Below are 28,000 nucleotides of genomic sequence, written 5' to 3'. Positions count from 1 at the left end.
GCTCTGCTTGAGGGGTGAGGAGTGGGTGCTCAGTTTGACACCAAATTGGCTCTGGAAGGGGGTGAGGAGTGGGTGTTCAGTTTGACACCAAATTGGCTCTGCCTGAGGAGTGAGGAGTGGGTGATCAGTTTGACACCAAATTGGCTCTGCCTGATGGGTGATGAGTGGGTGATCAGTTTGACACCAAATTGGCTCTGCCTGAGGGGTGAAGAGTGGGTGCTCAGTTTGACACCAAATTGGCTCTGCTTGAGAGGTGAGGAGTGGGTGCTCAGTTTGACACCAAATTGGCTCTGTCTGAGGAGTGAGGAGTGGGTGCTCAGTTTGACACCAAATTGGCTCTGGAAGCGGGGTGAGGAGTGGATGTTCAGTTTGACACCAAATTGGGTCCGCATGAGGGGTGAGGAGTGGGTGCTCAGTCTGACACCAAATTGGCTCCGGATGAGGGGTGAGCAGTGGGTGCTCAGTTTGACACCAAATTGGCTCTGCCTGAGGGTGAAGAGTGGGTGCTAAGTTTGACACCAAATTTGCTCTGCTTGAGGGGTGAGGAGTGGGTGCTCAGGTTGACACCAAATTGACTCTGCTTGAGGGTTGAGGAGTGGATGCTCAGTTTGACACCAAATTGGCTCTGGATGAGGGGTGAGGAGTGGGTGTTCAGTTTGACACGAAAGTGGCTCTGCTTGAGGGGTGAGGAGTGGGTGCTCAGTTTGACACCAAATTGGCTCTGCTTGAGGGTTGAGGAGTGGATGCTCAGTTTGACACCAAATTGGGTCCGCATGAGGGGTGAGGAGTGGGTGTTCAGTTTGACACCAAATTGGGTCCGCATGAGGGCTGATGAGTGGGTGCTCAGTTTGACACCAAATTGGCTCTGGATGAGGGGTGAGCAGTGGGTGCTCAGTTTGACACCAAATTGGCTCTGCATGAGGAGTGAGGAGTGGGTGATCAGTTTGACACCAAATTGGCTCTTCTTGAGGGGTAAGGAGTGGATGCTCAGTTTGACACCAAATTGGGTCCGCATGAGGGGTGAGGAGTAGGTGTTCAGTTTGACACCAAATTGGGTCCGCATGAGGGGTGAGGAGTGGGTGCTCAGTTTGACACCAAATTGGCTCTGGATGAGGGGTGAGCAGTGGGTGCTCAGTTTGACACCAAATTGGCTCTGCATGAGGAGTGAGGAGTGGGTGATCAGTTTGACGCCAAATTGGCTCTGCATGAGGGGCAAGGAGTGAGTGCTCAGTTTGATACCAAATTGGCTCCGCATAAGGGGTGAGGAGTGGGTGCTCAGTTTGACACCAAATTGGCTATGGTTGAGGGGTGAGGAGTGGGTGCTCATTTTGACACCAAATTGGCTCTGCTTGAGGGGTGAGGAGTGGGTGCTTAGTTTGACACCAAATTGGCTCCGGTTGAGGGGTGAGGAGTGGGTGCTCATTTTGACACCAAATTGGCTCTGCTTGAGGGGTGAGGAGTGGGTGCTCAGTTTGACACCAAATTGGCTCTGGAAGAGGGGTGAGGAGTGGGTGTTCTGTTTGACACCAAATTGAGTCCGCATGAGGGGTGAGGAGTGGGTGCTCAGTTTGACACCAAATTGGCTCTGGATGAGGGGTGAGCAGTGGGTGCTCAGTTTAACACCAAATTGGCTCTGCTTGAGGGGTGAGGAGTGGGTGCTCAATTTAACACCAAATTGGCTCTGCTTGAGGGATGAGGAGTGGGTGCTCAGTTTGACACCAAATTGGCTCTGCTTGAGGGTTGAGGAGTGGATGCTCAGTTTGACACCAAATTGGGTCCGCATGAGGGGTGAGGAGTGGGTGTTCAGTTTGACACCAGATTGGGTCCGCATGAGGGCTGATGAGTGGGTGCTCAGTTTGACACCAAATTGGCTCTGGATGAGGGGAGAGCAGTGGGTGCTGAGTTTATACCAAATTGGCTCTGCATGAGGAGTGAGGAGTGGGTGATCATTTTGACACCAAATTGGCTCTGCTTGAGGGGTGAGGAGTGGATGCTCAGTTTGACACCAAATTGGGTCTGCTTGAGGGGTGAGGAGTGGGTGTTCAGTTTGACGCCAAATTCGCTCTGCCTGTGGGGTGAGGAGTGGGTGCTCAGTTTGACACCAAATTGGCTCTGGTTGAGGGGTGAGGAGTGGGTGCTCAGTTTGACACCAAATTGGCTCTGCTTGTGGGGTGAGGAGTGGGTGCTCAGTTTGACACCAAATTGGCTCTGGAAGAGGGGTGAGGAGTGGGTGTTCAGTTTGACACCAAATTGGGTCTGCGTGAGGGGTTAGGAGTGGGTGCTCAGTTTCACACCAAATTGGTTCAGGATGAGGGGTGAGCAGTGGGTGCTCTGTTTGACACCAAATTGGCTCTGCTTGAGGAGTGAGGAGTGGATGATCAATTTGACACCAAATTCGCTCTCCATGAGGGGTGAGGAGTGGGTGCTCAGTTTGACACCAAATTATGGATGAGGGGTGAGGAGTGGGTGTTTAGTTTGACACCATATTGGCTCCGCATGAGGGGTGAGGAGTGGGTGCTCAGTTTGACACCAAATTGTCTCCACATTAGGGGTGAGGAGTGGGTGCTCAGTTTGACACCAAATTGGCTTTGCTTAAGGGGTGAGGAGTGGGTGCTCAGTTTGACACCAAATTGGCTCTGGATGAGGGGTGAGGAGTGGGTGCTCAGTTTGACACCAAATTGGCTCTGCCTGAGGAGTGAGGAGTGGGTGTTCAGTTTGACACAAAATTGGGTCCGCATGAAGGGTGAGGAGTGGGTGCTCAGTTTGACACCAAATTGGCTCTGGATGAGGGGTGAGCAGTAGGTGCTCAGTTTGACACCAAATCAGGTCTGCATGACGGGTGAGGAGTGGGTGCTCAGTTTGACACCAAATTGGTTCTGCTTGAGGGGTGAGGAGTGGGTGTTCAGTTTGATACCAAATTGGCTCTGCATGAGGGGTGAGGAGTGGGTACTCAGTTTGACACCAAATTGGCTCTGGATGAGGGGTGAGGAGTGGGTGCTCAGTTTCACACCAAATTGGTTCAGGATGAGGGGTGAGGGTGGGTGCTCAGTTTGACACCAAAGTGGCTCTGGCAAACATTAAGCGTAGGGCACAAGAATAGCCAGAGTGGTGCCGTATCTGATGCTACAGTCACCATTAATGAACAGAGCCTCTCCTCCTGCAATACACAGATAAGTAATAAGTTCCCTGAAGGGTCAGTGGTTGATGTGCCTGATAGTGGCTGGAGATGGACTGTTTTACCTTTCTACGCTTAACCCTTCCAGCTGCAGATGAAAAGAAAGGAATGCATTTCCTGAAAATGGCTGAAACCCCAGTGATGCCAACAAAGCAATGCATGAAGCAAGCTTACCCATTGCCCTACTCTATGTATGCGACCTGTGGGCTGATCAGAATATGTATATCATTGCACCACAGGAAAAGTCATAAAGACTGACCGAAGACTCCATTCTGTGTATTATTTATGAGGTATTCATTTCAAAATCTAACAGACACCTATAACATTGTTAATGAACTCACCCAGACCACTATACTGGCCAAAATGAGACAGCCAGCACCTGACTGTTGCAACATGTGACCCACAATGATAAACATAAGCCTTCCTCCCATCAAATTAAACTTTTGCCAATTAAAAGAAATCACACGGAGTTTAATTTAAAGCCACAATCAATAAATATTTAACGAAATCAAAATGATATAATTTCATCGGTGAAGTTTGCTGCTTTCAAATCATGTAAATGAGGGAGAATCATTAGCAGACAGCGCTTCGCTTTCCTCAAGTTATTAAGTCATAAAAACACTTAATATGATCCCAGTGTAAACACTTCGAGAAGCAGATTAGGAAATATATATTTCTACCTAGAAAAGGAAAGCAAAATATATGCGATTCCACAACGGCTTCTGCAGCTGCTCCAATTGTATTATGTGGAATATAGTGCTTTCGACTTTATCTTGGATGTTTAGAAGAAGCCACAAAGACCATGGAAACAGCTAGTTATGTACACATCTGGGCCTGTGTTTTATTTGTGTTTATCATTGCCTCCCCTGTGGTGTAATGCATGTCATACACCACGAAGAGTTATGTGTAAGAAAATACTTCCAGTTTTTGCATTACCATTAACTGTCTAGTACTCCCACATAAACAATCTGCATATTACCTAGATACTAATAAAAATATGCATGCCACTCTGCCCACCCCATAGTGCTGTTTAAAGTTATTAAGGTGCCATAGGAGTGGTACAATTTGTGACTACCCATCTCCCTTTTTAGTCACCCATTTAGTAATTCCCACAGCAAGGGACTCCATTTGAAACCGCATCCGTCGCCTTTTCATTGCCATTACTTTCTAAGCATTTTTCAATTAATTACATTTTATGGGTCTGCCTGTATATATGGTGCTCAGTTAAGTACTGAGCTAATAATACAATATCTATCTATCTATCTATCTATCTATCTATCTATCTATCTATCTATCTATCTATCTATCTATCTATCTATCTATCTATATGTATGTATACATTTTGTGCTGTATTACATTTTAATTTATATAGTGCTTTCCAAACCTTTTGTAGGGCTCTGAGCACCTTTTAGCAAATATTTCTTAGATACAGCAACATTTTGTCACATCGCTCACGCAAACTTGACAGCCCAAGAATAACATTGATGGTAATAAATATTCAAGGTCATACAGGGGAATACATGATCTGAAATAAAGGTTTTTCACCCACAACCATTTCTCCTTTGCCCAGAATACTCTCTGTGGTACTCGGGGCTATACCTGGAATTAGCCTACCTGCAACACGTAATCATGCCACAGATCCCCAGTTTACTATCAATTTACTGCAATTTGCTAACGCCAAAATATTGATTCTGGGGCTGATCAAAGAGGACAAGACACCCCTTACCACACATTTTTAATACAAAAAAATAATGAACATTATATACAAATAGGTTTGAAGTTTAAAAAAATGTCAAAATGCTCAAATGTCCTACTACCACTATCCCTACTTTTTAAACGTGAAAATAGATGATACAGGTTGTGGTGATTCTAAATGATCTACAAAGCAATTACTTACTATTAATTATGAAAAGCAGTCTTATTATTTTCAATATTTAGAGATTGGCAAACACTGTAAATTAACACAGTCCTTCATTACGAGTTGCGGTATTCCTGGTGCGTTCGGGGTAGGGAATTGTTAGACGGCGACCTCAGAGGAGTCTGGAAGGGGTCCTGACTACCCTGAGACCCACCCTCAAGTATCGTAGCCGGGCACTGGCGGGAGACTCCCCAGGGGGAGGAATCTCGTATCTAGGATCGTACTTCTGGCACCACACGACACAGAGTGACCACACCGGGTATTCTGAGAAAACAATCTTTATCAAGTAGGTTATCACTGCAAATATGTACAAGGTGAGCACGGGCTCAAGAGTCTCGGAAGGGGTAGGGGGTAGCGGGACAGTCTCTGGTAAAGGTTCAAGCAGGGACGTATCCGGCGCACAGCTCACAATCCTCGAGCTGGGGGATGCGATGTTGTAGTCGGGGTCCGGCGGGACCGTGAGAGTCGGTTGGAGCGCGAGTCACTCAGCGGGGCTCAGGTACAAGTTCGGAGGTCTTACGATCTTCAGGGAGCCGCGAGTCACTCAGCAGGGCTCAGGTACAAGTTCGGAGGTATTACGATCTTCAGGGAGCCGCGAGTCACTCAGCAGGGCTCAGGTACAAGTTCGGAGGTCTTACGATCTTCAGGGAGCCGCGAGTCACTCAGCAGGGCTCAGGTACAAGTTCGGAGGTATTACGATCTTCAGGGACTGGACATCCACCAAGTATGTGACTTCACTCTTCCGCTCAACCACTTTGTAGGGCCCAGTCCATCGGTCCTGGAGGGCGCCAGGCTTCACGGGGGCCATGACCCACACCTGCTGACCCGGCTGGAACTCGACCAGAGTGGCATTCTGGTCGTACCAGCGCTTCATCTCCTCTTGACTTGCCTCCAGGTTGGCCTCGGCCAGTTCTCGGAACTTCCTGGTCTGGTTGCGGAGGGCCAGGACATATTGGAACACATCTCGGGGGGTGGTCTGGGGCGCTGCCTCCCACCCTTCCTTAACTAAACTGAGGGGACCTCGGACGGGGTGTCCATAGAGTAATTCAAACGGGCTGAACCCTAAGGACTTCTGGGGGACCTCCCGGTAAGCGAACAAGAGGCAGGGGAGCAGGACGTCCCACTTACGCCGGAGGGGCTCTTCTAGGCCAGCGATCATCCCTTTCAAAGTCCTATTAAACCTTTCTACTAGGCCGTTCCCTTGGGGATGGTACGGGGTGGTGAACTTATAGGATACCCCACATTGTTGCCACAGGGACGTCATATACCTCGAGATAAAATTAGTGCCGCGATCGCTCACGACCTCGCGGGGAAAACCCACCCTGGAAAAGATCCCCATCAGGGCCCGGCCCACCACGGGGGCCGTAATGGTGCGTAGGGGAATAGCCTCAGGATAGCGGGTGGCATGATCCACGAGGACCAAGATGAAGCGGTGGCCTTGGGAGGTGGGGGGGTCCAGTGGTCCCACGATGTCGATTCCGACTCGTTCAAACGGGGTACTGACGACCGGGAAGGGTTGGAGGGGAGCCTTGCACTTCCCCCCACTCTTCCCACTAGCCTGGCACGTGGGGCAGGACTTGCAGTGGGCTTCTACCGCTGCTCTCATTCTAGGCCAGTAAAAATGGGTCACGAGTCGGCTGTAGGTCTTGTCCTGACCCAGGTGGCCGGCGAGGGGGACGTCGTGGGCCAAGCCCAGGGGGAAATCTCGGAAGCGGAGGGGTACCACCAGTACCCGTCCGGATCCCAGCTCCACCGACTTCTGCTCACTGTACAAGAGGCTATTTTCCCAATAGATGCGGTGTGTCCCGGTCTGGTCACCTGCGGCTTGGCCCTCGGCCTGGCGCCGCAGTCCGACCAGGGAAGGACAAGTGGCTTGCTCCCGGCAAAACTCTTCCCGAGTGGGCCCGCCCTCGTGGTGCCAAGGGGCCAACTCGGGCAGATCTCCCAACTCGGGGACCGGGGCGGGGTCGGATGGTGTGGGTTCGTCGCGGGCGACGGACCCTTCTGATGGGGGGACGGGAGGACCCTTGGCGGGGACTGTACTGGTCTCTTCGATCGGGGCGTTCTCGACTTCTCTCCGGGGAGTGAGCCGGGCTGACATAGATCGGGTGGTGGCGCACACCCACTCGGGGAGTCCCATCATTCCTAGGTGGGCCTTGCGCTCGACGTGCTTCCAGGGAGAACTCTCTAGGTCGTTCCCTAAGAGGCAGTCGACCGGCTGGGAGGTTCTTACGGCCACCTTGAGTTTACCTGTCACCCCTCCCCACTCAAACGGCACCAGGGCTACCTGACACATACTTTCTCTATTGTCTGCGGATATTACGGGGCAAAAGATGTTGGGGAGGATCTGCTCCTCGGGGACTAGGTGCCTGAGGACACCGGTGATACTGGCCCCGGTGTCCCGCAGGGCCTCTACCTGGTGGCCATTGATCTTGACGAGCTGCCCGTATTTCTGTGTGTTGGAGGGAAGGAGGCTACCAGGGATCATCTCTCTATCTCCCAGGGATACTAGGGCCATTGCTGCTGGTTCCCACTCCTCGGCTTCCTCAACCTCCTCCCCTAGAGCTACGGTGGCTATCTGCCTTGCAGGGGTGGTAGGGGAGACTTGGGTGGCCATGGGGCACTCTGGGTCATTGGCGTAGTGCCCGGGTTTCTGGCAACGGAAACATGTGACGGTCACCCGGTGTCCCCGTCTCCCAGGGGGCCCTGTCACCGGTGGGGGGGGCGCCGGGAAAGGTGGAGGTTGTGTCTTCGGGGGGCTAGGCTGGGACTCTCTCGGCCCTCCCTGGTTCCCTCCCCCTCTCTGGCGGGGTGGTCCCTGACCGGCTCGGGGGTACTCTCCTACCATGCCCCGGGAGACCCGGGTGTTGGTCCAACGGTCGGCCTCCACAGCCAGCTTCCGGGGATCTGTGAGCTTGCTGTCAAGCAGATGCTGACGTAGTTCTATGAAGCAGTTCGCAGCCAGATGTTCCCACAACATGAGGTCAGTGAGTTCGGCAAGGGTGGTGACTTTGCTGCCCTTGATCCACCCATCGAAGGCCCGACTGAAAAAGTTTACATACTCCACCCAGGTGGTGCCCGGGATCTTCCTGCAGTCCCGGAATCGCTGACGGTACATTTCTGGGGTGAGGCCGTACCTTGTGAGTAGAGCCTCTTTCATGTGGCTGTAGGAGGTCTGCAGGGAGAGGGGTAGGTCGAGCAGGGTGTCCCTTCCTTCGCTCAGAAACCGCCCCCACAACCCCGCCCCCCAGTCCTTCTGCGGGATCCGATGGGAGGTCATGGCGACCTCGTAGGCCCTGAACCATTGCTGAATGTCATCGTTTTTATAATATTCCTTGACCACATCCTTGGGGATGTGGACCTTCTGTTCCGCTGGGGAGGCCGTCTCTCGGTTTCCCGGGGGCCTTCCTTCCTCGCTTCTGGCCTTGAGCTCGATTTCTTTCAACCTGCGCTCGTGCTCTAGTTGGAGCTTCCTTCCTTCGTGCTCCCGTTGGAGCTTCTTTTCTTCTAGTTCGCCTTGTACACGCATTTGCTCCACTGCTAGCTTTTTTTCCGCTAACTTCAACTCGCCCTCGATTTTGAGTTTGGCCAACTCGAGTTCATGATTGCGGCTTCTCTCTCTGTCCGCGAGCTCTTCCGGGGATAGGCCCCCGTCTGGCACAAAGCCTCGCACCTGATTGCTGCTGCTTTCGCCTTGGGGGGGTTCGGCTTCGTCGGGGCGCTCCCCCGTGCCTTCCGGGCGGGAGGCCCCGGTCTCCACCCAAGTTTTCAGTGCTTTCTGCAAATCCTCTTTAGTGTTGAGACTAGTGGTAGCGATTTTAAGTTCTTTGCAAAATTGCTTTAGCTCCTTGTGTGTGTATTCTTCTAGCTGCTCCACCTGGAACACCCTGTTGGCGCTGGTTTCTGCGGGGCTCACGGCGCTTCCTTCTGCCATCTTTGTCGGTAGTGCTTCCGTTGTTCACGGTACGATCTCTAGGTGATGGGCCCGAATCCCGTCGCTTGCCACCAATGTTAGACGGCGACCTCAGAGGAGTCTGGAAGGGGTCCTGACTACCCTGAGACCCACCCTCAAGTATCGTAGCCGGGCACTGGCGGGAGACTCCCCAGGGGGAGGAATCTCGTATCTAGGATCGTACTTCTGGCACCACACGACACAGAGTGACCACACCGGGTATTCTGAGAAAACAATCTTTATCAAGTAGGTTATCACTGCAAATATGTACAAGGTGAGCACGGGCTCAAGAGTCTCGGAAGGGGTAGGGGGTAGCGGGACAGTCTCTGGTAAAGGTTCAAGCAGGGACGTATCCGGCGCACAGCTCACAATCCTCGAGCTGGGGGATGCGATGTTGTAGTCGGGGTCCGGCGGGACCGTGAGAGTCGGTTGGAGCGCGAGTCACTCAGCGGGGCTCAGGTACAAGTTCGGAGGTCTTACGATCTTCAGGGAGCCGCGAGTCACTCAGCAGGGCTCAGGTACAAGTTCGGAGGTATTACGATCTTCAGGGAGCCGCGAGTCACTCAGCAGGGCTCAGGTACAAGTTCGGAGGTCTTACGATCTTCAGGGAGCCGCGAGTCACTCAGCAGGGCTCAGGTACAAGTTCGGAGGTATTACGATCTTCAGGGAGCCGCGAGTCACTCAGCAGGGCTCAGGTACAAGTTCGGAGGTATTACGATCTTCGGGGAGCCGCGACCACGTCGGCAGGCTCTCGTTGTTCCAGCGTCGAATCTGCCGGACAGACCCAGAGCACCCCTTGTTATAGGTCGACCCCTCTTTGATGTCCGGAGTCTGTGCAGGCAAGGGTCTTGTCACCTGGGGGTCGCTTGTCGGGATTTCCTGCTATTGTCTTTTGATCCCTTTCAGGGCCGGGTCGGGAGGAGTCCCAGACACCCAGCAGGCATGGAGCCAGCCCTCAGGGAGGCCGGAGGGCCGATCGAAACCCATCGTCCCGGGGGAGTTCAGAGGTGCGATAGAAACTGCTCCTCCCTCTCTCATCCCCTGGAAGCGTGATGTCCTCCAGCCGGAGAGGCGCCTCTAGGCCCGGGTCGCGCTGGGGCCGGGCGGCCATCTTGGTGCATGCAGTGGGCACGCGGGCCCGGGGTGGCCGAAAGGAGAGAGGCCAGGGACGGAAATGTCCGGGTCGGTGCGCGTGTCTTGGTGGGGAGGTTCGGCTGGGCCGTGTGCTTGGGCTGTAGGTACCAGGTTTCGGTGGTGCGGGGGCACGGAGGGCCATTCTACGAGGCCGGGTCCAACAGGAATAATACCACCGCTGGCCATTACCAGCAGCCTGCTGCTTCCTTACACATGCCCAGAGTATCTGGGCTCAGTTTCATCAGGTGCAGATGCACTCCTGCTAAAACCACTGGCGGTACAATGGCAGTACCTACGGATAGGTGCACAGCCAAGCCCCCGCCCAATCCCTGCAGGACCACATGGGAGAATAAATGTACCCCTGACCTAACCCTAACCTGCCCGGGCCAGCTCTGACCCTTCCTTCCTTTGTAATCCCCCCTCTCACCCCTAATGGCCAACCCACTGACATCTACCAGAGCAGGTGGAAAATGTCAGTTGAATTTTCCTTGCAAGTGGGGAATGTGGGGGTACCTGCTGGAACTGGAGATTCTGCCCCCCTGGATTCCCTGCGCCAACATCCAGCAAACTCATTCTGAGAGCCTAAGTAGTAACTCACACCCACAAATTCGGACATTATAGTATATTTCGATATTATTACAATATATTTTTTCTTACCGCGTTAAAACAGCTTCATTCATCAAACTGGTTCCACAATTTGCAGCTGATCTTCATCACATGGCAGGGTCAAGCCCATTTAGAATGGAGGATAATGCTGTTGTTTGGTTGTTTCCAAACCGAAAAGCCATCTGGTTTCAAATTCTGGATTTATGGAAGTTACTTCTGAAATATAAAGAAATACTTTGTTACAACCATCCACAAGCAGTAACACATTGATTCAAGATGATGAGCATGTAACAATTTAACATGTCTTATTTACTTGTCTCTTTAAATTTGCTATCTGTTAGGCTACTAAATGCTTATTGTTAGACCTGGTACCATTGGCGTGAGTCTCCCTTCCATTCTTTTCTGATTGCCTCCTCTGCTTTTGATATCTTTTGCTGGTTTAGATGCTTTGGGCACTGTGCCACTGCTATTCAGTGCCACAGTGCAAGTGCTCTCTATGTTAAATTGATGTATTGATTAGTGACTCCATGATTGGGTTATTTGATTTACTTGTCAGACCCTAGTATAGTGCACCATGTGTGCCCAGGGCTTGTAAATCAAATGCTGCTGGTGGGCTTGCAGCACTGGTTGTGCCACCCACAGAAGCAGCTTGTAAAATGTGTCTCAGGCCTGCCATTGCAGAGCCTGTGTGCAGTCTAGTACTGCCATGCTGACTGGGTAAGTGCACCCACTTACCAGTCCCTAAACCTTCCATTGTCTTCATATCAGACACCCTTAAGGTAGGCCCAAGATAGGGTGCATTGTATGTATAAGTTAGGACATGCCCTGGTGTGTGTGGCATGTCCTAATAGTGAATAACAGCCTTTTTCGTTTTTCACTATTGCAAGGCTACCAGTCCCCATAGGCCAGAATGGGCAATTTGATTATAGCATCTTATAATCCTAACTGATCCAGGGAACATGGTAGACATTCGCTTTTAGTATGCCTGAACGCAGAATGATAAAATACATCTTTTAGTAAAGTTGGTTTTAACATTCTGTGTTTGAAAATACTATTTTTAGAAAGTAGGTATTTTCTTACCTAACTATCCAAGCCTGCCTCTGCTAAGTTGTGTATTCCTTGTCTGGAGTTTGAGTAGGACATGGGCTGGGGGATTCCAGGAGACAGGGTGAGTCAGCACAAGGCTGAATAGAGAGATCTACATGGAGAGTGAGGGGAGGAGTTGCACCTGGGTCTGAATAGGGATGTGCCTTCCCCCCACAATGCTGGCTCCACCTCCTGTGGTGCATCTGATGTCCCTGGCCTACACTGTCAAAGGAAAGAAGGAGTCATGTAAACAAAGTGCTCCAGGGCTGACCATAACTGGTTTGGACTAGGCAAAGGCCTCTCTGCCTTCAGAGAACAAAGGGAATATGAGTATAAAAAGGGGGACCCAGACCCCAGAACTTAAGGTCACTTCTGGAACAACAAGATGAAGCTCTGCCAAGGAGAAGAACCAAGGATGCTGTAGGAGTTGGACTGCTCCCCCTCCTGCCAGTGTGCTGTGTTGTTGGGTTGGCCTGCAGTGGTGTCTTCATTGCCAAGGAGAGGAGAAGGAACTTTTTAAGAACTTTCACCACCTTTCAGAATATTAGTCCAAGGGCGTCGCATCAAGGGTGCCATCTTATCGCATCGCACCGGATTGTCGCATCGAGGCACCATCTTGCCGCATCGCAACCAGGCCGCAGTAAGAGAATCTACACATCACCTCCTCTCCGGTAAGGATCAAGACGCATCCCCTACTCTGCGCAAGCATTGAGGCGCGACGCATCGTCTCCCCCGAAGCAAGGAACCGACGCATCTTCATCCCTGCGAACCTTTTGTTTGTTTTGCGTTACGCATCCAGGTACATTTGTGAGAACTTTGTCGCATTCATCATCAACTTGAATTAAGTAACTTCTATCATCTTTAAGCCAATTTTAAGTACAGCATTGTGGATTTTTGTCGTTTGTTGTCTTGTGTTAAGTCTATATAAAGAATACCTATTTTTATAAAACCTGTGTGGTGTCCATCTGTAGTGTAATCACTGTATTACTGTATGTGTTCACAAATGCTTAACACACTGCCTCTGAGATAAGCCTGTCTGCTCGTGCCAAGCTACCAAGGGGGTGAGCAGGGGTTATCCAGTAGTGTAATCCCCCTTCCCTGACTTAGAAGCAAGGGTCCCTATTTGGTCAAAGGTACCAACTCTGCCAACTAGAGACCCCCAGTTCTAACACTTATAAAACATAAAAACATAGAAACGGCCATACTTTAAAAAAAGGCACAGTGTAAACAGACACAGAACATAAATGCTCATTTATTTATCAAACATATTTTAGATGGGAGTTCAAGATGTGTTTCTAATAGGCCAAGTCGCCAAGCTAATGACCAAAGCAGCTTTCAGAAACTTCTCAGAACAGGCAGTTAATTACTCCTTCTATATTGACAGCATATGTGAGATCTCTGCTTAGTATCATACTAGGTCTTTGGCCAACCAATGATGTCTTATCTCCTACAAGTTGCATAAATGGAGAAAAGCAATCATAGATAAGTCATATGTTACAAATGATCTTGATCAGAGGATATTCAATCTAGCCTAGATAAATAAGCTTTCTCTCTTAGTGGCTTTGCACAGAAGTTAAATATTATTCTGGCTGAGTGCTAATTTCGAATGTGCCTTAACTAGGAAGATACACATGTTTCTTTCTTTCTAGCCATAGGCCAATTTCTTTATTCGACCCTTGTGAACTTTAGTGCTTTTGTTTGCAGATGGGCTGTCGGAACGTGAGGAATTTGACCGTGCAAGTGCACTCGCCCGCAGACATCACCTTACTGAACCTCCGAGATTACTAAGAGATATAAATAGGAGCCACAACTTGATATTGACAGCTAAACAAACTATATGGCAGAAACAGACACATTTCAAATATATAAGTAACAGAAAACTTAACAAATATACTATTGGGACGGAAGTAGAACCGACAGTAAGGTTTATTGTACCTTTCGTTAATAAAGTGAGAAAGCCCTGAAGAAGTCGTGGGTTAATCCTGACATGACTAAACACATGTTGGCTAAAGGCTTAATGAAGATTGAAAATAAAGAAAAAACAACAAATATTGATTGCATTTGTATTAAAATAACCTAATTAATGGTATTTTGCACAGAAAGTGTGTGCTCATGGATAAGCTTGAATATTATTAGGACTCTATGATTAGGTCCTGTTTGGGGGGTTGAAGGGTGATTATCTCCTCCCTTTGAGCACCTCAAGATTTCACTGTCTAGGAATATACGGACACTATATACAGTGAGCGCCCAATCAGTCACTCATCTCAAATTCACCCCCTCAGACTCTTATGGCTTATTTGATACCAATAATAAAGTAGTCATTTGATAATGCTAATATATTATTATTGTTTTTAGCAACTGCGGCACAACAACAGCATTTATCACACTAACACTAAAATGAATAATAGCGATGATGAGGAAGATGATGATAATAATAAAAATGATAATAATAATACCATTGTAGCCTTAAATGCCTCAACATTAGAGAGGATTTTTAATGAATTGTATGCCCTAGGCACTGGGATACAATTCTATATTATTATTATTATTGTTATTGTTGGTCAAATTGTTATTTAGTGCAATACTAGTTTGAAGAAAAGACATTTTTAATGAACAATTCAGCTCTCAAAGTTGGCCTATCACAGCCTCTGAACTTGATGTAGAATGTAATTGACCATCCTCCAGTTTTCTAAATCGTATTATTGCTGTTTTGCTAAATGTACAAAGCACAAATAAATAATACGCCATTGATCACGATACAAGACATGACACAGGATTACTGCATGTCTGACAACAAAATTCACAATAACCAGTTCTGGCCATCTTTAAATTCTGTGCTTATTGGTAATTTCCACTCAATAGTAATAGTAGTGGGCCATCTGTATGGATACAAAAATAAATATTTACAATCAAAGGTGGATTACCTAATTTGTTCAGATAGTGCAAAATAAACTATTTTGGTTTGAGGTTCGATTGTAAAATCAATTTCTATTCTAGTCCAAATTTTTTTATCCCAAAACTCGATTCTGCACAGTCCCAAAACACAGGCTTCCAGTTGCTTTTCATCTTTAAAATGCATTTGGGACACATATTGAGTATAGATGGTGAAATTGTATTCAATCTTGTGAGGGTTGACTACAAACTCAATCCAGGGAAGGATAATATTCCATGCAACTTTGTCCCTCTCAGTGTAATGCAACCAATTATTTTCAAATCTTACCATTCTATTGGACTGCGCTTGATATTCAACCAATACATGTATGAATTTCTTCAAGATCTTCTAGTTTTGGTACTCCTACCTTAGTCTAACATTTTACAAACCCTCTTGTAATAGAGTCTGTAGCAACTACCTTCATTCCATCAGGGGCATTTCTGCATGAAAAGAGTAATATTACACATACAGTAAAAGGTCACCCTTTTAGACTAAATGGAATGAACAGTTTTGTATCTAAACTTTTTTGGAATCATGGGAAGTTTTAATATTTAATAAAAGTGGGTAAATCCAGCATATCCAAATCAGAAAGCAGGTTTTTAAAGATTCCATTATTAAAGCCAATTGCACCTGTTAAAAATCACCTACATTTTATAACATTTGCCACAAAGTCAGGGGTCTGGTAAACTGAGGCCTCGATCATCCTGTGGCATTTAAAAATAATCATTCATATTATGGGGCTTTTTATGGCCCAAATGAAACTGGAATAAAGCCTTTCAACTTTATTAAAGAAACAACTTAAAATTATTCTAGATAGCGAAAGAAAAAAGAAAAGGAAGAAACTGATTTTTCATTTTACTGACTAGTAGAGTATAGTTTAAATCATAAAGATCTTCCAGATTTTCAGAAAAAATTAACTCCCATACATCTCTTTGATTTAACCAGATAGTTATACATTAACTCTGGGGGTAAAACCTATTTGACAGCATGGAATAATAAAAATGTAGCCATAGCTTTATTTTTCCTGTATCTGTCTTAGACTTGAATACATTTTAAAAGCATCGAGAATGGATTGGATATTTTACAAATTCACCTTCAGGAAAAGAGCCACATCATCTGCATAAAGGTTTAACTTACAGATCTCAGTTATGGTGATAAAAATGTCCTCAGAATAAATATGTTGCAATTGTGGTATGGACTGTCACGTTTCCAATTCGGACATAGGATTTATAAATTGCATGAATGCTTCTTTTTCTACAGTCATAACAGAACCATCCTGATGAAAAGAGCAATAACCTTAAAACAATAATTACTATATTATACTATATTCTCTATTAACTGAGTTGGGCCTCTGAAGTGCGATTACATTGCTTTCTGGCTGACCAAGCAAATAAATGGCCAATCTGTACACCTTCTGTGTAAAAGAAGGTTTTATTGTTCACTATTTCTTTCTACAAGCACTAGTCACAAAGTTTGTTTTTAGCTTTCTTCCTTGTAGACCTGACCCTCTCTGCAGGATCACCCAAAACGTTTTGTATTCCTCCCTCCTGTTTTGTTGAAATCATTTTGTTGGAATTAGGGCTCTGTGCACTTTATCACTGCTAACCAGTGCTTATGTGCTTGTGTTCACTATTCTAAACATGGTAAAATTGGCTTACATAATTGGCACCTTTAATTTAAGTGTACGTCCCTAATAATGTTGTACTATATGTACCCAGGTCCTGTAAATTAAATGTTTCTAGTGGGCCTGAAGCACTCATTGTGCCACACACTTATCTGGCCTTTTTAAACATGTCTCAGGTTTGCCATTTCAACATGTGTGCAATTTTAAACTGCCACTTTGACCTGCCAAGATAAACCTTTGCGCGGGCCTAAACCTTCCTTTTATACAAATAAATCACCGCACACAGCCCATTGGGCAGGGTGCAGTGCATTGAATATGTGGGGCATGTACTTTTATGTTTTACATGTCCTGATAGTGAAACACTATTAATTAGTTTTTCACAACTGCAAGGCCTACCTCTTCCATAGGATAACATTTGGCTACCGTATTACATTTATTAAGTGCTAACTTTTGATTGGAACAGGTAGGAAATTTGAGTTTGGTCTCTTATGAATTATAATTTCAAACCCTCTTTAATGGTAAAGTCAGATTTTAAGTCACTATTCTTAAAATGCCACTTTTAGAAAGCTAGCATTTTCTTGTTCTAACCACATGGTGCCTGCAGCCTGTATCCTGGGTCATAAGACTAGGTGTAGTTGACAGCTGGCCTTTGTGTATTCCTCAAGACAGTAGCATAAAAAGGGGAGACTGGATGTTGGCAAGATGGGCTATCCTGTCCCAATGGGAGTGGCAGAGCTGTCACCTACCACACTTGCACTGCAAAGGAGCTGTCTCAGCACACATGCAAAGTAATTCACACTAGCTTTTTGTGACTCCAAACAGCCTGGGATCAGGGCAGGGAGGAAGGTAATTCCATGACCAAATGTGGGGGGGAATTCTAAATGTTTGTCCCACTTCAAGACTGGCACCAGCTATAAATATTAGACCCTCAGACCAACTCTTCAAAGCACTCCAGGACTGCCCTGCTGCCAGAAGACTGAGGCCTGCTCTGCTGTCTGAGAAGGAAGACTGGACCTGTTCCTTTCATCCCAGGCTAGCTGAAGTGTCCTCAATGGTCAGCTGATTGACCTCCTGTTCAGAGATACAGGGAAATAACAAGCTTGGAGCTTAGCTGGTTGAATCATCTGTGGCTGGGCTCCTTCCTTGGGGAATTTCCCAGCTTATACTTCAATTTCCATTTGTGACAAGAAATGTTTCAACAAACATCTTGATGAGCCACAAATATGTATCCACTGTTTACTTTTTTTTAGATTTCCATTGAATTGTTTTAAAAATAATTTGTTCTGTTATTCTGAAATCTTAATAATTAAAATTGCACTGTAGTAAACAGTATATGGGTTCCTTCTGGCTGCGGACTGTTTTCTCATTAAGTGCAGCCACTCACCTGATTCATTCAAAAAGTTTGAGATGAGTGATCACACCTGGGGAAATGGAGAATACAGATGACAATCAGAAAGAACCAGTGAGCTGTCTATTCTAGAAATGTCATGCTGTGAACACATATTGCAACCATGCCAGAAAAACGAAAGGCAGTTTCTTTGGAAGAGCACCAGGAAGGCAGAGCTAGAGGGGTTCTAGCTACCAATATTACGATATGAAGACAATGATTACTCGTAAGGTTACACACCACTGTCCTAGTACTGATAAAAATCAGAAACCATGCTGGGTTGAAATAAATCAACATCAACAACTGGAATGAGTGTGTTAAGTGATACATGGACATTATCAAACAGGGAAATAGGCTTTCCAAGCAATATCCTGAACCCTCCGTCACATAAAATAACCTCGTCATCTTATTAAAATCAGGGACCAAAATTAATATTAATATTAAAAGTTCCTTTAACATTGCAACCATTAGAAATGATAATTCTGAAGAATTTTCTTTCACTTTTTAATTTTTGTTTCTCTCGGCACATTAATGCACAATGGGTTGGCACTTCTACACATTTTTCCTAAATGATATTGCTGGGCTCTTTTCAATTTAATTCAATTCAAATCAAATGAATCTTTATTCGGATATAGAAATCCATAAAAGACGCAAATATCATGCAAATAATATCAATCCTCTTATACATTCTAATTATCTGTCAGCAGTGTACCAATATAAAACAACTATTTATAAAATATTCAGATATGGGAGCGTGGCCGACCAACATGGCCGTAAATCCACACGGCTCCGCCCCGAGCCCAGGAGATCTACCTGCCATAATGCCTGAAAAGCGAAATAAACCACCAGGCCCGATAGCATAGGATGTGCTGCATCAGGAGGGCAATGTAAGATCGGAAGACCCTCGCTCCTTGCTGTCTTTTGCCCCGGAGAAAGGACGGTCCAGCAACGCAGAGCGGCTCCCAAGATGGCGGCGGCCAGAAAACTGCAGCAAGAAAGCCTGCAGGTGTGGTGCACCTGTCCCCTGTGGCAGCACTCGGAATGGATCCCCCTCTCACCCGATAAAGGACCAGTCTAGAAGTGCCTTAGGGAGACCCGATTTGACAGAAGCGACCCCGTGGCATGGAGCGGCTGCCAAGATGGCAGAGGCAGCGGTCTGAGACGTGGGAGACGAGATCGCAGAGCGCCTGGTGTGTCGTTGCGACCGAGGTGTACCACGAAGCACAGAGAGTGCACTCCCTTCCTTTGGCTACAGAAAACAGAGAAACGGAGCCGGGCGATGAAGTGACGATTATACGGGACCAGATCAACTTTTCCACCATTGAGGAGCCAAACACAGAGGTCCGGTCGCATCATGGCGCTAAGGTAGGGGGCCTACAACATAGTGGAGGACAGCGAGGGAGATGCCAGGGACCCCCCCCTTCGGGGAAAAATCACGCTGACCCTGCAGGAACCTGGGCCGAGGTCCTGCTGGTGATACCTGACCCTAAAATGGCACAAAACCAACTTCAGTCCTAACCAAGTAAACCCAGTGGAACTGCTGAATAGAGTGTATGAGGATCATGATGCAATGCCCAGGGTGACCAACAACAAACAGCACAGGGGCCTGCAAATCAGCAGGTCCCGGAGAGGGGAGAGAGGCTTCCCCCCTGGGATAAGCAGCCAGGGGCGAACAACGGGAGGCCAGGGCAGCAGAACCATATCGACTCCCCAGAGACGTCTCCCAGCGCATTGGTGACCCCACTTGCTGGCACTGCACTCAACTGCACCGAGGGTGGCTCCACACGGTCCGAGGACCACATCCCTATGCCTCCAAAGAAAGCTCAAGGCAATAGAGTCTCGAATTACTTTGCCCCATCGGATGCCCAAGTGGGTAAGGATGCTGACGATCAAACAGGGAATGCAATGGCCCTCACTAGAGAAGAACTGATGGCGTTGCTAGGGGATTTTAACACAGAACTCTGAGAAGACATCAAATGTGAAATAAATGCCTCATTTGAGGCATTCAGAACACAGATGGGCGCAATACTGGTGGCACTACAAGCGGATATGGACTTGATGGGAACTCGCACTCTTGATCTAGAAATGAAGTGCCGGGAACTGGAGGAGCGATTGACGCAACTGGAGGAGAGGTCAGCTACCTTATACAACCAACTCCGCGCCACCACCCTCAGATGAGACCTCGAGATTCATCCCCGGACAGACACCATACGGGTGAGAGGGCTGGCGGAGGGAAGTGAAGGACCCGATTTAGAAGCATTCATGGTGAGACTTTTTTCCACGCTTTTGGGTGATGGCAGCCCAGAAGTCCAACTGGAACGGGTCCATCAGGTCGGTCCACGACTGCAGAGTGACAACAAGCGACCCAGAGAAATTCTTGCTAAGTTTAGCTCTTTGAAAGTCAAGGAGATGGTCCTCCAAAAGGCTAGAAGCAGCGACAAGGTTACCTTTCAGGGTACGACATGCTCTCTCTTCCAGGACGTGGCCCAGGCAACACTGGCCCAAAGACAAGACTTTTGCCTGGTCACGGATGCCCTGAGGGAACGCCAAATCAAACACAGATGGACTTACCCTTTTGGCATAGCCTTCATGTACAACAACAAGCATTTTCACTTCGCAGGACTAGAGGACGCGGCGGATATGCTTGGACTTAAGAACACTTCACCACTATGAGCAACGTCCTCTGGAAACGACAATGTGAACCAACAGCCGGAACGCTGCTTACCCGGGCCCTGGCAGACACCCAGGAAAGGTGGCACAAAGACAAAGGGTTGACATTGGTGGGTCTCTCAGCCACTTAGTACGAGACTCGAGTTGATCAGGGGTAATGCCCTTTGGCTCTTCCTCAACAAGACAAGGTAAAGCAGGGTGTGATGGGGAGCAAACCTGTTTGGGGTGAAATCCACATACACCTGAAATATGTGAAAGATGGTGATGCTGGCCCCCTAGCAGGGGACTTATGAGGTACCCGAGGTGCTCACCATGGTTTTCTTCGACCGCGATAGAGTACAGTAGAGGGAGTGGGGGCAAGCACTTTCCTCAGGGAGGTGGACTCTGCGCACACCCAAACGCATTGGACACGAGAAGAGCTGACAAGGTCTACAAGTTCTATAAAAAATCTGATAAAGATGATGTTCTTCTGTTATCACTGGTGGGGGGCTTTTGGCGACTGCCTGTGCCCCATATAGTACACTACTGGGGCTCTGGAAGCGGGAATGGGCTCGTCCCCGGAGCTAATGTTTATGAGGTTCCTCTATTTTCTTGGGAGCCTCACAGCTTCAGTGTATTGTTTTTACTTGATGTTAATGTTTATTACCATGGTTTCTCATGCTGTAACCTTTATGCATGGTCTGATGGAAGGAGGGAGGGGGGAAATGGAAGGGGGCAATGAAGACAGGACTGGGACTGCCAAACCAGCGCAGAGCCACAAGGTATCATATGAGGTATGTCGGTTAACTACATGTCCTGGAATGTGAGGGGACTTAACTCCCCTAATAAGAGGTGATGCAGCCGGATTCTTGTCTACCATACCATCGCCAAGAATCCTCTCAGGTCGCCAGGATCTTTTTATCAGCTAAATAGTGTAGAGGGGAGGAAATTCAATCCTTAGTACTTAATCAACAGAATCAAATCTCACTTCCAAAGGACCACTGACTCCAAATCTAAATTTTTAGGATTTTATTACAACCAAGAATAACTGCACATACAAACACCTCAATACAAGGTGAAGAAAATAAATGGGCACTAATACAAAGGATAATCTACGCAGGAGTCTCATTCGACTCAGAATAAGAAGAAGAATCAATTCCAATAACATCAGAAATGTGATAATTAGTCCAATCTCTACCCTAGAAGTCATTAGCCTAAAAGAAAAACAGTTAGTCTATCCCTACTCTATCTCTAAGATGACATCCCTACTTAGCATTTCCCTCCCAGGCAAGAGAGTAAAAAGGTGTCAGAAGTGGACTTCTTTAGAAGTACACTCACTTAGTCGGAGCTCGCTCTAAGATGCTCCTTCTAGCTTCCCATCTAATCCTCAACTGCTTCACCCTCGGGGCACTGTCCCTAATACAAAGTCCCAAAAACATAGAACACGCCCTTCTGCACACCTCTTCAGCCAGGTCTTCTTCCAGTACTTTTCCAGTGAAACTTGTACTCCATCCAACGACGGTTAGCTTGACCTCGGGTCCCATCTCTGCTGAAAGTATCATCCTTAAATTCCAGTGTACTCCCATATTGGCTTCTCGTACCATCCTAACTCCTAAAACAAAGACCTAGTCTCTCTAATGAGCTAAATGTCCTTGCACCTGCAACAGAAACATGAGAACGAGAAACTTTTCACTTCTCTAAGATTTTCCATCTTCCTGAAACCCAAGAGCCTTTACCAAGGGAAATCATTTTCGGCCTACAACATTTAGCTAACATAAGAAATGAACAGGCCTTTCTCCTTAAACGTATATGCGATCAGGCCTTTACACTATTTAAACACACTCTAAAATCACACTATAAGCATTAATTTCATTACTCCTTATACGTGAACAAGCAAACTACACATGCAAACTTTAATATGGTGCACGTTTAAACCTAATACATTGCATTACAGGAAAACCAATCATTATGCGGTGACTAAAATACATTGCAGTGAACTACGACATTGCTCTTCATGAAAAGCAAGGTTACATTTCTAATCACACTTATGTTAAACAGATTCTAGTGATAAATTTTTATGTCACACCTAAATACTACTTCAATTAATATGTGGGTGCGGATTAACAGTGAATATGATGCACCCCTGCAAATTTCAGAATAACGTGGCACTCTATCAGAGGCAACGCCTGTGGAAATTTTGGGGAGACCACCATATTGGGATAGTAGCGCTGCAAGAGACTCACTTGAAAAAAGGTGACGATGTTTGCCTGAAACACAAATCATACCCATTAATCTTTCGCTCCTGAAATACCTAAAAAAAGAATGGAGTTGCCCTTCTCTTCAGCAATTCGGTTCACTTTAATCCCCATGACACTAAGACTGATAGAGCGGGGAGAATCGTTATGATAAAGGGCGACTTGAGGGGCCGACCATGCACAGTAGCCATGGTGTATGCGCCCAACACAGGGCAACTGGAATTCCTGCTCACGTGCCTAGCGACACTAGAGGGCTTTGCCAAATGTGACATAATCCTGCTAGGGAATTTTAACCTTATTTGGGTTCCATCAGTACACACGACTCACACCCACAGATCAACCGGAAGGGTCTTCAGCAAAGCATTAAAGGCCTCCCTGCAATGCATGGGCCCAGTAGACGTGTGGCAGACTCAGAAGACCCTCATCCCGGGATTAGTCCTTTTTCCCTCACTCCCATAGAACAAACTCTAGAATTGACCACATATTCGTTAGCCAGACGCTTTCCCAGGCACTTTTAGGTACCCGTTTTTCACCCGATCTGCCTTTCGGATCATGCCCCACTGGAGATATCACTCAATCTGCCGCCCTACACACGAAACACGCAAGATGGTACTTCCCTAACTCCCTTAGCAGGGATAGGATCCTTTGGGACAAACTACAGGGTACGATCAAAGACTTCTTTACTATAAATGATCCCATAGATACCTCCCATGCAAATAACTGGGACACCTTCAAGGCAGTTATAAGGGGGAAATGCATAGCCCTAGCAACTACACTAAAGAAAGAACAAACTGCAGAGAGACTGATCTTAGAGAGGTACCTACATGAGGAAGAAAGAGCACATAAAGACTCCCCGTCAGCTCAGTCCCTGCAGAAAATAACGGCTTTAAGGAGGAAAGTACGGGCCATCTACACTAACAGAGCCGAAAAAAACATTCTTCGTCTCCAGGCCCGAGGGTACGAAGGGGGTAACAAAATAGGCCAGCTCCTGGCACAACAACTTAGAGCAAAACAGGAGAAGGAGTACATAAAAAAAATTATTGATGACACAGACGTCACACATTCCAGTGATAGTGGGAAAACGAGAGTCTTTAGAGACTTCTACAGCTCACTATATTCTGCAGATACCCTAATTGGAGAAGACCAAATTAAGTACTTAGATCCCCTAAAGCTGCCAAAGGTGTCTACCGCCACCAAGGTAAACTCAGCAAACCATTCTCCCCAGAGGAGGTCCAAAAAGCAAAAGACGCCCTTAAACTTCAGAAAGCCCCAGGACCTGATGGGCTCAATGACCTATTTTATCGTAAATTTGCGACTAAATTAACCTCCCATTTAGCAAACCTCTTTAATGGAATAAGCGCAATGCTCAAAGTGTCCCCCACCATGGGGAAGGCTTTAATTACCATTATACCCAAAGCAGGGAAGGACCCCCAATGATGCACCTCATATCGCCCCATAGCTCTCTTGAACCTCGACACCAAACTTTACTCCAAGATACTGGCGACTCGCCTGGAAAACACCACGATCAGGCTTCATCAAAGGTCGACAGACTCACGATAACTTCCACAGGACACTTCACTTAATAGAGAAGGCACAGAAAAAACACATACCGGCGGCCCTTCTCTCCTCAGACGCGGAGAAGGCCTTGGACCAAGCCGATTGGGCCTTCCTATATCTCACTCTCCATCGGTTCGGATTCAATGACTCCTTCATAGGAATGATACAGGCTAACTATCATGCCCCTAGATTCCGAATTCTGCTCCCATTCCCCTATGCTTTTCACCCTCTGCATTGAGCGGCTAGTGGTGAGAATAAGGGCGGACCCCAACATTCGGAGGATTAGATTTGGCCAAGATGAGCATAAAATTTCGATCTTCTCTGATGACTTCCTCTTGCCGGTCACCGACCTGATGACTTCTCTTCCGGCCATACAAAATGAACTGGCACTCTTCGAAAAGGTAGCAGGGTTCAAGGTGAACTTACTTAAATTCTTCCTCCTCAATTAGACTCTACCCCGAGAGACGATGGCGGAGATTGAGGTGACGTCCCCCTTCACATGTGTCCATAAAGAAATTACTTATCTGGGCATTAAGATCACCCCAAAAATTGCAAACCTCTACAAAGCTAATTTCGCCCCCCCCCCCCATCCTGCAACAACTTAAAACAGACTTTAAAAATGAGGTTCTGCATCATCTCTTGGATAGGCAAAATAAATGCCATCAAAATGAATGTTTTACTGCGCCTCCTTTACTTATTTCAGGGTTTTCCAATTGGGGTGGACAGAGACCTGTTTACCAAACTAAACAAGATGACAACTAAATTCAAATGGCAAAACTAGAGAGCCCGATTATCTCAGCAGCTACTATGCCGGTCAAAACTGGAGGGAGTGCTAGCCCTTCCAGATTTAAATGGCTATTACAAAGCAGCCAAACTCCAGATTATGGCTGAATGGGTCCCTGAGGGAATCAGAAAAATACTGGCTCCACATGCACCGGTAAATAACAGGCAGAACCATATGGGATCTCCCTTGGAAACGAAGGCAAGACAGGCCGCCTAACACATATATCAGCACCCTCACGGACACCACACTTTGGGTAAGGGATAATGTAACCAAGTCACTTCTTTTGAGATCCTTCCCTTCCCCTAAACCCCCATCCACTTTAATCCAGCTTTTCCACCAGCTCTTGTAGAAAGTCCAATTGACATATGGAGAGTGGGTGGATGCCTTATGCTGTCAGATCTCTTTAAGCAGGGGAAAATGCTAACCTTCGGGGAATGCGCCACCCTATATAAATTAAAACAAAAACAAGGAGATGATGGATGGAGTGCTAAAACTTTTCAAACACTCACCCCCAGTCACAGATCTGGGTTGAATCCATCATCATTCTTTAGCTCACTTCGCCACCCTAGTTCAGACACAGCTATATGCAAATCAGACTTCACCCTGTGCCTCATGGGAACAGTAAAGCCCGAACTGCCAAGCGATGTCTTCGCTGGACTGGAAACAAGCATTCTGGGACCGTTTCAGGGTAACACCCCTCCTCAGCCATGCTAGCTTGAATCCAGTGGCAAACTGAGCAAGGGACCCACGTCTGGGCATACCATGCCAACTTAGGGTGAACCAAGCAAACACAAGGAGATGATGGACGGAGAGCTGAAACTTTTTAAACACTCACCCCCAGTCACAGATCTGGGTTGAATCCATCATCATTCTTTAGTTCACTTCGCCACCCCAGTTCAGACACAGCTATATGCAAATCAGTCTTGACCCTGTGCCTCATGGGAGCAGTCCAGCCCGAACTGCCAAGCAATATCTTCCCTGGAACGAAAATAAGCATCCTGGGACAGGTTTCGGGGTAACACCCCTCATCAGCCAGGCAAGCTTGAATCCAGTGGCAAAGCGAGCAAGGGACCCACGTCTGATCATACCCTGCCAATTTAGGGCGAACAAAGCAAACACAAGGAGATAATGGACGGAGTGCTGAAACTTTTCAAACACTCACCCCCAGTCACAGATCTGGGTTGAATCCATTACCATTCTTTAGCTCACTTCGCCACCCCAGTTCAGACACAGCTATATGCAAATCAGTCTTGACCCTCTGCTTCATGGGAACAGTCCAGCCCGAACTGCCAAGCAATATCTTCCATGGACCAGAAACAAGCATCCTGGGACCGGTTTCGGGGTAACACCCCTCACCAGCCAGACTAGCTTCAATCCAGTGGCAAAGTGAGTAAGGGACCCACGTCTTGGCATACCCTGGCAACTTAGGGCAAACAAATCAAACACAAGGCGATGATGGACAGAGTGCTGAAACCTTTCAAAACACTCACCCCCAGTCACACATCTGGGTTGAATCCATCATCATTCTTTAGCTCCCTTCGCCGCCCCATTTCAGACACAGCTATATGCAAATCAGTCTTGACCCTGTGCCTCATGGGAACAGTCCAGCCCGATCTGCCAATCAATGTCTTTCCTGGACTGGAAACAAGCATCCTGGGACCGGGTTCGAGGTAACACCCCTCATCAGCCAGGCTAGCTTGAATTCAGTGACAAAGTGAGCAAGGGACCCACGTCTGGGCATATCCTGCCAACTTAGGGCTAACAAAGCAATATAAATTGCAACCCACAGAAAAATGACGTTATCTTCAACATACAAGCGATAAGTGACCTCCTCCCCATGGAAAGATCTATGCAAACATGCACTACAACAAAGGGTTGCATTTCATTCCTGTACTACCTCTTATCAACAGCGGGGCCCCACATGACCCCATGGCACCGAAGATTTTGGGACACCTTACTCCCCTCACCTTTGAAAGACAAACAATGGACCTCACTGTACAAATACATTACTAAATATACCCGTTCCTTGTTTTTAAGGGAAGCCCTCTACAAAATTATGTATGAGTGGTAGCTACACTCCCAGACACTGCACACGATTTTCCCCAACACTTTAGACAAATGTTGGCGGGGCTGTGAGTTGTTGGGAAACTTTCACCATATATGGTGGGATTGCCCCTCTATTCAACCCTTTTGGGAGGCAATTCTCTCCCAAATTAAAATGATTCTGGGATACCCAATTCGGAACACTTTGGAGCACACGATCTAGGTCGTGAGAGACCCAATGCTAAAATATCAAACCCAGGGGGACCGACCCAACATGTGACTGTGTCTGGGAGCAGCAAAGATGGCAATAGCTGCAGCTTGGAAAAAGCCAGAGGCCCCCTCCCTTACCCAGTGGCATGCTCGACTGTAGCGGGCATTAGCCCTTGAGCGGAGGACTGACATTGTTGAGGACTCACGGAGGGGCTTCGATTATGTTTGGACCCCCTTGGTGAGTTACCTATCAGAGGGTTTATGCCTGTTTGCATGCAAGCCGAGATTGCAAGCTCTTTACCTCTTTCTGACCTAGCGGCTTGGGCTCCCCCATAGATCCCCTCGGTGGATGGCCTTGACCACACGGGGGGTAGCCTTTGACGGGGGTGGTTGCGGAACACCCTGGAGATATGGGCAAGGGGCCCCGGAGGCTCAACCGCCCAGCAATGTGATCCCGTTCCTAGCTTATCTCCCAACCCATCTGGACCAATTATTTATATCACCATGGTATAGTTGTATTGTTGTTTGTTTTCCTTTTGGTTTAAACTGAGTTTTTTCTTTGCATAAGCTGTGCATTATCTGTGGCCCCCGTGCGCAAGTGGAACGTTAAAAACCTGGAACATATAAGGTTTAGATTCAATTGCTGTAGGGACAACCCTACCATATCTAGGGGAACATGTGAAGCTAC

General features: G+C 47.3%; 1 long non-coding RNA gene across 1 annotated transcript in view; it reads right to left on the bottom strand.

The window, feature by feature from the left end:
* Nucleotides 1–28,000, bottom strand: part of LOC146805641 (uncharacterized) — a 438,136-nt gene that overhangs the window by 267,198 nt on the left and 142,938 nt on the right. Inside the window, exon 2 of the long non-coding RNA XR_014967486.1 lies at nt 10,837–11,001. This is a non-coding gene — a long non-coding RNA (uncharacterized LOC146805641). The remainder of the gene's footprint in view (nt 1–10,836; nt 11,002–28,000) is intronic.

The sequence above is a fragment of the Triturus cristatus genome, chromosome 8, assembly GCF_964204655.1.
Source record: "Triturus cristatus chromosome 8, aTriCri1.1, whole genome shotgun sequence".
NCBI classification, from domain to species: Eukaryota; Metazoa; Chordata; class Amphibia; order Caudata; family Salamandridae; genus Triturus; species Triturus cristatus.
The sequence above is the reverse complement of the archived record's forward strand: the minus strand, read 5'-3'. Positions and strand labels throughout refer to the sequence as shown.